Raw genomic sequence first — 10,150 nt, 5'->3', positions numbered from 1 at the left:
TTCTTGAGATTCTCATCGAGGTACTCCTTTAAATGTACAAGCTCTGGTTGTGAGAGGGGGTAGATTCGAGCAGTAGGGATAGGACTGTCGGGGATGAGGTCTATGGGACAGTCGTAAATTCTATGTGGAGGAAGTTTTTCTGCATTAGTCTTACTGAATACATCAAGGAAGTCATGTAAATATTCAGGTAGGTCATGTGGAATGGCGTCAGAGAAAGAGATGATACATGGCGAATAACAGAACTCTTTACAATAATCAGACTGCAAAGAAATTGATTTGGTGGACCATAAAAAAATAGGCTGATGGAGAAGCAACCATGGAAGGCCTAGAACAATGGGAAAGACAGGTGATGAAATAATATCAAATTTGAGGGTCTCAGAATGACCACTGGCACATGTAACCTTTAGGGGAGATGTCTGAGATATAACAGGACCATGAGTTGAACTGGACCCATCAATAAAAGTGAGCGACACTGGATTTTGCTTAAACACACAGGGAATTTTATTTGATTCTACAATACTTGAATCTATAAAGTTGCCGCAGGCTCCGCTGTCGACCATTGCTTCAATGGAAATCTCTTCTTGATCCCACTGTAGAGTAAGAAGGATAAAGATATATCGATTAGATGTGGAAAGGGATGAGTCTAATTTATTAATGTGGGAAAATTTACCTTCAGAGTTTTTCTTAAGTAGAGGACAGGTAGAGACAATGTGGTCTGGAGCTGAACAATAAAGACATAGATTATTGGCTCTACGGCGTTGCTTTTCTGCTGGAGTCAAAGGTCCTCTTATAGTTCCAAGTTCCATTGGAGACTCTTTTGAAGGCGATCTGAATCTCCTGAAGGAAGTGACTGGGTATGTATTTGCACGTTCCGCCTTTCTCTCACGCAGGCGACGATCGATAGTCACTGATAGGTGCATGAGATCTTCTAGAGTATCAGGGAGTACAACGCGAGCAAGCTCATCCTTCATGGCCTCTGATAATCCCAAACGAAATTGATTTCTAAGAGCAATCTCTGACCATTGGGTCTCCCTGCTCCAGCATTTAAATTCTGAAATAAAGTCCTCCACAGGCCTCTTTCCCTGTTTGAGGGTTCTGATTGAATTTTCAGCTGTTAGCTGTTTGTTAGGATCTTCATATAAGAGAGACATCTCATTAATAAAAGTATCAAAAGCTCCCAAAAGATCTCCATGTTCTTCTATGTATGTATCAGCCCACACTCTGGGTTCACCTCTGAGATAGGTAATTAAAGTGAGAATCTTTATTCTATCAGAGTAATAAGTGCGCGGACGTAATTCATACATCAAACGGCATGAACTAATGAATTGTCTATAATTCTTCCTTTCACCAGAAAAAAGTTCTGGTGGACAGACCTTAGCTTCAGGTCTGTCTCTAGCTTGTGCATGATTGAGATTGCGTAAGGTATCATTCTGAACACGCAATTCATTCATGTTAGCAGTAAGGTTATCCACTCTTTGAGAGAGTGTAACTAAATGATTTGCAAGTTCAGCTGGATCCATCTTGAATGTTCCTTTTTTTTTTTTTTTTTTTTTTAAAGAGGTTGGAATATTATGTTACGACCCTGATTCTGAGAACACTCTGTCTCAAGTTTAGACTCCAGCTGTAGAGGCCTATCAGAATTAACCACCAGCTCACTCTCACTGAACTATAAGAGTATGGGGTCTATATCATCATATCCTCTGATTGGAGCAAAACATGTAGTAATAGTTTAATACTTGTTAAACTATGTTGTATCTTTTATCTAGAAAACAAGGATAAGTCTTTAGTAGGTGCTTTCTGAATATATAGGTAGTGAACTTGAGTCATGTAGAAAATTAGCACTCATGATATAACACATAGAAAGAACCCCAATATAATTAGAGCAAGTATCTCAGTAGTTAATATGCATTCTGAGAGAGAGAAAAGGAGACAGTCCTGAGTATGGATAGCAACACTATCTTTGTGGCAAAATAGTCTATATACACATGCAGTTTAAGGGGTAGTGTGGACCAGGTCTCTTGCACAGGAGTAGATGGTATTTCCAAATATGCAGTAATATGGTCTATAAACTCATGCAGTTTAAGAGGTGGTGTGGACCAGGTCTGTTTGCACAGGAGCAGATGGTATTTCTAAATATACAGTAATATGGTCTATATACTCATGCAGTTTAAGAGGTAGTGTGGACCAGGACTGTTTGCACAGGAGCAGATGGTATTTCCAATTATGCAGTAATATGGTCTATATACTCATGCAGTTTAAGAGGTAGTGTGGACCAGGACTGTTTGCACAGGAGCAGATGGTAATCCCAATATGCAGTAATATGATCAGAATATACTTGCGGTTAGGAGGTAGTCCAGACTGGGAAAGTTAGCACAGGTGCTGATGGTATCTCCTTAGCAGTATGCAGCGGTGGTGGTCCTTCTATCCAGTATAGCAATGAGATTTGGAACCAAGTGTCCCACAAAGGGGAACTTCAAGGTTGCTGTGGGTTGGTGGAGGGTCTCCAGGTGGCGGCAGGGTCCAACAGGAATATTCCAACAACCTGCCGCCAGTGCTGGAGGTTTAAATAGCCCGGTCTCCCATCCACGCCGAGCGCCACACACTGGAACGCACTTCCGCGTTCCAGCGTGGAGCGCAGACGTCCGCGTACCGGAAGTGACGCGGATGTCTTCTTGAATGGAGCGCAGCTGTCATTGTAGGTAAAGCTGCGCTCCTTGTACACAAATTAACGCTAATAGCGTTACAGTATCCTGCCGAAAAAGTCCCCCGGTGGATAATGTCCCCCCTGTACTGTGTAGACGAGGGCGGCATTGAAGGACCCGGCCTTGGGGCGGCAAAGGGAGTAAATCCGGGCCTGTAAACGGTGCATCCTTCGATGAAGTTCAAGGCCTCTCTTGATACACCAGCCTCGTGCTCGGTCCTTTCCAAGATAGGTCCTTCATCAAGCGGCTTCCTCCCTCCAGAACAAACAGCACAGGATCGGGATCACCCTTAAAGGGTCACTAAAGGATTTTTTTTTTTTTTTAGCTAAATAGCTTCCTTTACCTTACTGCAGTCCTGGTTTCATGTCCTCATTGTTTGTTTTTGCTCTGATGTTGTTGTAATCCTTCTCTGTTTCTATGCGACTGATTCTTAGGCCCCATACACACAATAGAATCCATCCGCTGAAAAATCCCAGCGAATGGGTTTCAGCGGATAGATCCTATGGTGTGTACACTCCAGCGGATCTGTTTCCGCGGATATTTATCCCCTGGGATGGATTTCCAGCAGATAAATATTTGTTGACATGCTATCAAATCTATCAGCTGGAATCCATCCCAACGGATGGATCCGCTGGTCTGTACAGACTCACCGGATCCATCCGTCCGAAGGGATCCCCCGCATGCGTCGTAATGATTCGACGCATGCGTGGAATTTCTTATATGACAGCGTCGCGCACGTCGCCACGTCATAATCGTGGCGACGGCGCGACACGTCATCGCCAGAGGATTTCGGCGCGGATTTCGTTTCGATGGTGAGTACACTCCATCGCATCAAAATCCGCGCAAATCCTCTCATGTGTATGGGGCCTTAGAATCAGTTACACATAGATATCCATTAGATCCAACAGGCGTAAGTCTCTTATGCCGTCGGATCTTAAGTGCATTTTTTTTTTGGCCCCCCTAGGTGGCGCTTCCGTCGAAATCCGCGTCGAGTATGCAAATTAGCTAGATACGCAAATTCCCAAACGTACGCGCGGCCGACGCAGTAAAGTTACAACGTTTACGTTAGGCTTTTCCCGGCGTAAAGTTGCCCCTGGGTCTATGAGGCGCAGCCAATGTTAAGTATGGCCGTCGTTCCCGCGTCGAAATTTTAAAAAGTTACGTCATTTGCGTAAGTCGTCCGTGAATGGGGCTACACGTCATTTACGTTCACGTCGAAACCAATGACGTACTTGCGACGTCATATGGAGCAATGCACACTGGGATATTTTACGGACGGCGCATGCGCAGTTCGTTCGGCGCGGGGACGCGCTTCATTTACATGATACACGCCCCCTACCCGTCGAATTTGAATTCCGCCGGGTGATTTACACTGCGCCGCCGCAACTTTACAGGCAAGTGCTTTGTGAATAAAGCACTTGCCTGAAAAACTTGCGGCGGCGTAACGTAAATGAGATACGTTATGCCCGCACAATACGTGAATCTGGGCCCTAGTGCTCTGGATTGATATAAGTACACAGTACAGAGGGATATGCTTTGCTAATATTTCATGACAGAGGTTTACTATCACTATAAGCATATTAGAGACAGAGTGAAAAGATCCTCCGACTCTGAAAAAAAATAAAAAAATAAATAAAAAGAATGCATTATACATAGTATGCATTTTACAGATGTTTAGATATTGTAAGTTTGATCCTATAACATATTCATTAAATAAAATCCCTGCACGGTATATGTTTAATCGTTTTGTGTGATTGGAGCCTTTGTAGGTACACACCAATTAGCGGCTGCGTTTAAGAATCATCTACATGCTATAATTTTTTATTTTCGCAGAACATATTTTCCTTATAAAATGACTTCTCTATACCAAGGTACTACACGAGATGGCCCACAGCAATCCCAAACTTGCAAGTCAAACAAACAGACGTCACCCCAGGAAATGTACCCTGGTCACATGTGTATACCTGTCTATGAAAACAAAAATTCAAAGCTGAGACAATACCCTCTGGCACTCCAGGTGAAGAAGATGCCAAAGTACACTTACTGCTTCCCACACACACACACACCATTGCCAAGCTTAGGCAAATGGAACTTGCAGGATCACATGTACAGTGCCCGGGTCAGTGTAAGATGTAGATCTAATTCACCCAGACAGTCCAGGTTTTGAATCATGTGTCCGGGTTTCAGGTGGACTGAAACCCAGATAGATTATTCAGACTGGACTGTGGCTCCCCAGAGTGGCGGCTGGTGCTCGAAATTTTTTGGGGGGCGCAAACAAACTGGGGAAAAAAAAATCAGCCACTGTGCCCGCCAAACCCAGCTACGGTGCCCATCGGTTGCCGCCACTGTGCCATCAAACGTAGCCACTATACCTATTAAATGCAGCCACTGTGCCCATCAAACGCAGCCACTGTGCCATCAAAAGCAGCCACTGTGCCCATCAAACGCAGTCACTGTGCCCATCAAACGCAGTCACTGTACCCATAAATTGCCACCACTGTGCCATTCAACGCAACTACTGTACCTATCACTTGCTCACACTGTGCCCATCAATTCCTGCTACTGTGCCCATCAATTGCTGCCTGTGTGCTCATCAATTGCCGCTTCTGTGCCCATCAATTGTTGCCAGTGTACCCATCAATTGCTGACACTGTGCCCATCAACTGCTGCCAGTGTGCCCATCAACTGCCGCTACTATGCCCACCAATTGCTGCCACTGTGCATCCCCTGCCTGCCTGGCACTTACCTTGTCTTGATGGGGCAGCGGGTCACGGCGATGTCCTCCTCCCGTCCTCTGCAATGATTGGATGCCTGATAGGTGGCATCCAATCACAGTGCCTGTCGTTTCAGCCAATCAGGTGACAGGTAACAGACCTGAGCACCTGATTAGCTGAGAGGCGGTTCATTGTTAGGAAAGCGATTCATTACCTTTCGTAACACAACGCTGAGTGAACAGCGAGCGCCCAGCATGGCGCCCGCTGTTCACCTTTTTGGATGCCTATTAGAGCCTACGGCTCTAATCAGGTGCTTCCCAGCTGCTGTAAGGGGTCGGGCACATGAGTAGGGTTTTTTTTTTCAGGAGGCTTTACTTCCTCTTTAAACACCCCCGGTTTTGATTCACCTGGAATGTATTTCAATTCAAAAAAATTGGAACTAAAAGTTTTCTTGGGCTTTCATTCATGAATGATAAATAGTATGACTGTACTGGTGTAATGCAGAGGCAGGAGAGGCTCATACCCCAGCGACCGGCCCAATATCCAAGCCAGGAGTCTTCCCAGCACTGTTTCTACGCTGTGCTCTCTCTATACGGGTTTCATAAAGTCCTTTCGTTTTTTTCCAGCAACTCAAAAGCATAAGAAGGTTAATTGGCTTCTATTCAAATCTGTCTCTATGGTATGTTTGTATTTCTGTGAGAACATTTTAATGTCAGAATTTTTGTGGATAGGGAGAGATGTGAATGGTTCTTTGTATTCCCCAAATCACCAAGCAAGATGTCATCATTGTATAAATTAGTGACACTAAATTGTATCCTTATCTTCCAAAAATCATCCATACACATCCCTTGTTTAATGGCCCTATAATCTACTTTTCATTCATTTCACAGTTTAAAATTGCATGACAAGTCGCATCCTTTTGTCCCCAGTGAAAGCGGTCAAGATGGTGCGACTTTGAAATGCTACTTTGAAAACGCGCTACTTCAATTGAAGTAGCACAATTTAAATGTTGCAATCGGTGTGACCAGGGTGTGAATCTCTTCACTATGTTTTTCTGTCTCCTTCTAATGTTCTCTGTGAGCTCCTTAAAGGAACACTAAGGCCCCATTCACACCTAAGCGACAAAACGCCCGACGCGGGACGCTTCTGTCGCTTGAGGGGAGAATTCCCATTGCCGTCTATGGAGATGGTTCACATCTCATAGACGCGCAACGCCTGTCGCCTGAAAAAAAGTCCCGGACCCTTTTTTTCACGCGACAGGCGCGTTTTCCCATAGACAGCAATGGGAATACTTTAGAAAAAAAAAAAAAAAAAAAGAAACATTTGTAATCGCGGCAAATCTGCCGCTACACGCGTACGCGGCTGTCGCTTAGGTGTGAATGCAGCCTAAAGGCAGATTATTTTTTTGGGTGAAATAACAAACATGTTATACTTACCTCCACTGTGCAGCTCGTTTTGTACAGGGTGTCCCCGAATCCTGTCTTCTGGGGTCCCTCGGTGGCTGTCTCGGCTCCTCCTCGCGAGAGCTTTCCACCTTCATGCTCCCTCGCATGGTGGAAAGCTCTTGCGGGCGCGCTCCCGTGATACAGCGGCGGCCATAGCCGCTGACTGTATCACTCGGCCCCGCCCCCCGGCACGCCGCGTCATTGGATGTGATTGACAGCAGCGCCAGCCAATGGCTGCGCTGCTATCAATCCGTCCATCCTATCCAATCAATGGCCAGGCTGGGAACCGAACAGGATGACGGGGACGCGCACAGGACTTTCGAGGGGTGAGGTAAGTAAAATGGGGGCTCTGTGGAGGGGGGGGGCTGTCAGATGTTTTTTCACCTTAATGCATAGGATGCATTTTTACAACCCCTTTAACCTTTCCTTTTCCCCCTCACATTTTGTTTATTGGAGTGCTCTTTATTTGCGATTGTGTGCACTGCGTTATGCACACTACAAATCCCATAGTTCACCTCAGGAGCGAGTCAGAGACAGTGGCTACGTTCCTACATACAGTGAGGACTGGTTCACACCACAAAAAAGCACTCCAGATCCATTCCCAATGCGTTTCTGCATGCACAGTTGTAACGCGTTTTGGTGCGGACTTAATGCGTTTTTGATGCGTTTCCAGATGCATTCCAGGCATTTTTTTTCTTGTTTCTTTTTTCACTGTGCTGGGGTGCGGTGTGCTTGTGATTCGTTTTTGATGCATTCCAGTGCATTTCGGTGCGTTTTTGATGCATTTTACTGCATTCCAGTACAGTCCAGTGAAGGAAAAATGCAGCACGTTCTAAGCTTTTTTCTGGAACTGGAAAGCCCTGGACCTGACTGCACTGGTGTGAATTATGCCATTGGAAACCATATAACATGCATTTTTGATGCAGAAAAAAATGCACTGGACTGCATGTGGTGTGAACTGGCCCTGAGACGTAAAGAACGAACAATGAGAATGATGCGCTTTCAAATTAGCAATGAAATGGATGGGGGATGTGTAGTTCTTTCGCTAGAGACAAAAGCGGTTGCCTGCCCGTCCCTATGGAATTACTCCCTCTGTAGCCAGGCCCAGCGGGATGTTGCTCTGTCACTGGCCGGAACCCTGCTGAATCTCTATCGCTAGCAATTGAAATGGAAGGGATATCTTTACTGTCTAAGCTACAGAGACAAACAGGCAACCTCTTAGCAATCTTGACTCTAGAGATTCCCACAAATGGCCAGCAGCAGAATAGCCAGTGGCAGAGTCAGTGGCATCTGGTGCTCAAATTTTTTGGGGGGGCGCAAACGAAAAAAAAAAATTTGCAGCCTCACTGTGCCCATCAAATGCAGCCACTGTGCCATCAATTGTCACCACTGTGCCATGCCATCAAATGCAGTCACTGTGCCATGCCATCAAACGCAGTCACTGTGCCATCAATTGTCACCACTGTGCAATGCCATCAAATGCAGTCACTGTGCCATGCCATCAAACGCAGCCACTGTGCCATCAATTGTCACCACTGTGCCATGCCATCAAATGCAGTCACTGTGCCATGCCATCAAACGCAGTCACTGTGCCATGCCATCATACACAGCCACTGTGCCATCAATTGTCACCACTGTGCCATGCCATCAAACGCAGCCACTGTGCCCCTCAATTGTCGCCACTGTGCCCATTGTTGCCACTGTGCATGTCACTGTGCCCTTTAATTGTTGCCACTGTGCCCATTGTCACCACTGTGCCCATTGATGCCACTGTGCATGTCACTGTGCCCTTTAATTGTTGCCACTGTGCCAATTGTCACCACTGTGCCCATTGTTGCCACTGTGCACGTCACTGTGCCCTTTAATTGTTGCCACTGTGCCCATTGATGCCACTGTGCCCTTTGTCGCCTCTGTGCCTCAATAAATTGCAGCCTCACTGTGCCCATCAAATGCAGCCACTGTGCCATCAATTGTCACCACTGTGCCATGCCATCAAACGCAGCCACTGTGCCATCAATTGTCACCACTGTGCCATGCCATCAAATGCAGTCACTGTGCCATGCCATCAAACGCAGTCACTGTGCCATGCCATCATACACAGCCACTGTGCCATCAATTGTCACCATTGTGCCATGCCATCAAACGCAGCCACTGTGCCCCTCAATTGTCGCCACTGTGCCCATTGTTGCCACTGTGCATGTCACTGTGCCCTTTAATTGTTGCCACTGTGCCCATTGTCACCACTGTGCCCATTGATGCCACTGTGCATGTCACTGTGCCCTTTAATTGTTGCCACTGTGCCAATTGTCACCACTGTGCCCATTGTTGCCACTGTGCACGTCACTGTGCCCTTTAATTGTTGCCACTGTGCCCATTGTTGCCACTGTGCCCTTTGTCGCCTCTGTGCCTCAATAAATTGCAGCCTCACTGTGCCCATCAAATGCAGCCACTGTGCCATCAATTGTCACCACTGTGCCATGCCATCAAACGCAGCCACTGTGCCATCAATTGTCACCACTGTGCCATGCCATCAAATGCAGTCACTGTGCCATGCCATCAAACGCAGTCACTGTGCCATGCCATCATACACAGCCACTGTGCCATCAATTGTCACCATTGTGCCATGCCATCAAACGCAGCCACTGTGCCCCTCAATTGTCGCCACTGTGCCCATTGTTGCCACTGTGCATGTCACTGTGCCCTTTAATTGTTGCCACTGTGCCCATTGTCACCACTGTGCCCATTGATGCCACTGTGCATGTCACTGTGCCCTTTAATTGTTGCCACTGTGCCAATTGTCACCACTGTGCCCATTGTTGCCACTGTGCACGTCACTGTGCCCTTTAATTGTTGCCACTGTGCCCATTGATGCCACTGTGCCCTTTGTCGCCTCTGTGCCTCAATAAATTGCAGCCTCACTGTGCCCATCAAATGCAGCCACTGTGCCATCAATTGTCACCACTGTGCCATGCCATCAAACGCAGCCACTGTGCCATCAATTGTCACCACTGTGCCATGCCATCAAATGCAGTCACTGTGCCATGCCATCAAACGCAGTCACTGTGCCATGCCATCATACACAGCCACTGTGCCATCAATTGTCACCACTGTGCCATGCCATCAAACGCAGCTACTGTAACCCTCAATTGTCGCCACTGTGCCCATTGTTGCCACTGTGCATGTCACTGTGCCTTTTAATTGTTGCCACTGTGCCCATTGTCACCACTGTGCCCATTGATGCCACTGTGCATGTCACTGTGCCCTTTATTTGTTGCCATTGTGCCAATTG

This window comes from Rana temporaria, chromosome 11 (assembly GCF_905171775.1).
Source record: "Rana temporaria chromosome 11, aRanTem1.1, whole genome shotgun sequence".
NCBI lineage: Eukaryota > Metazoa > Chordata > Amphibia > Anura > Ranidae > Rana > Rana temporaria.
Note: the sequence above shows the minus strand (reverse complement) of the source record.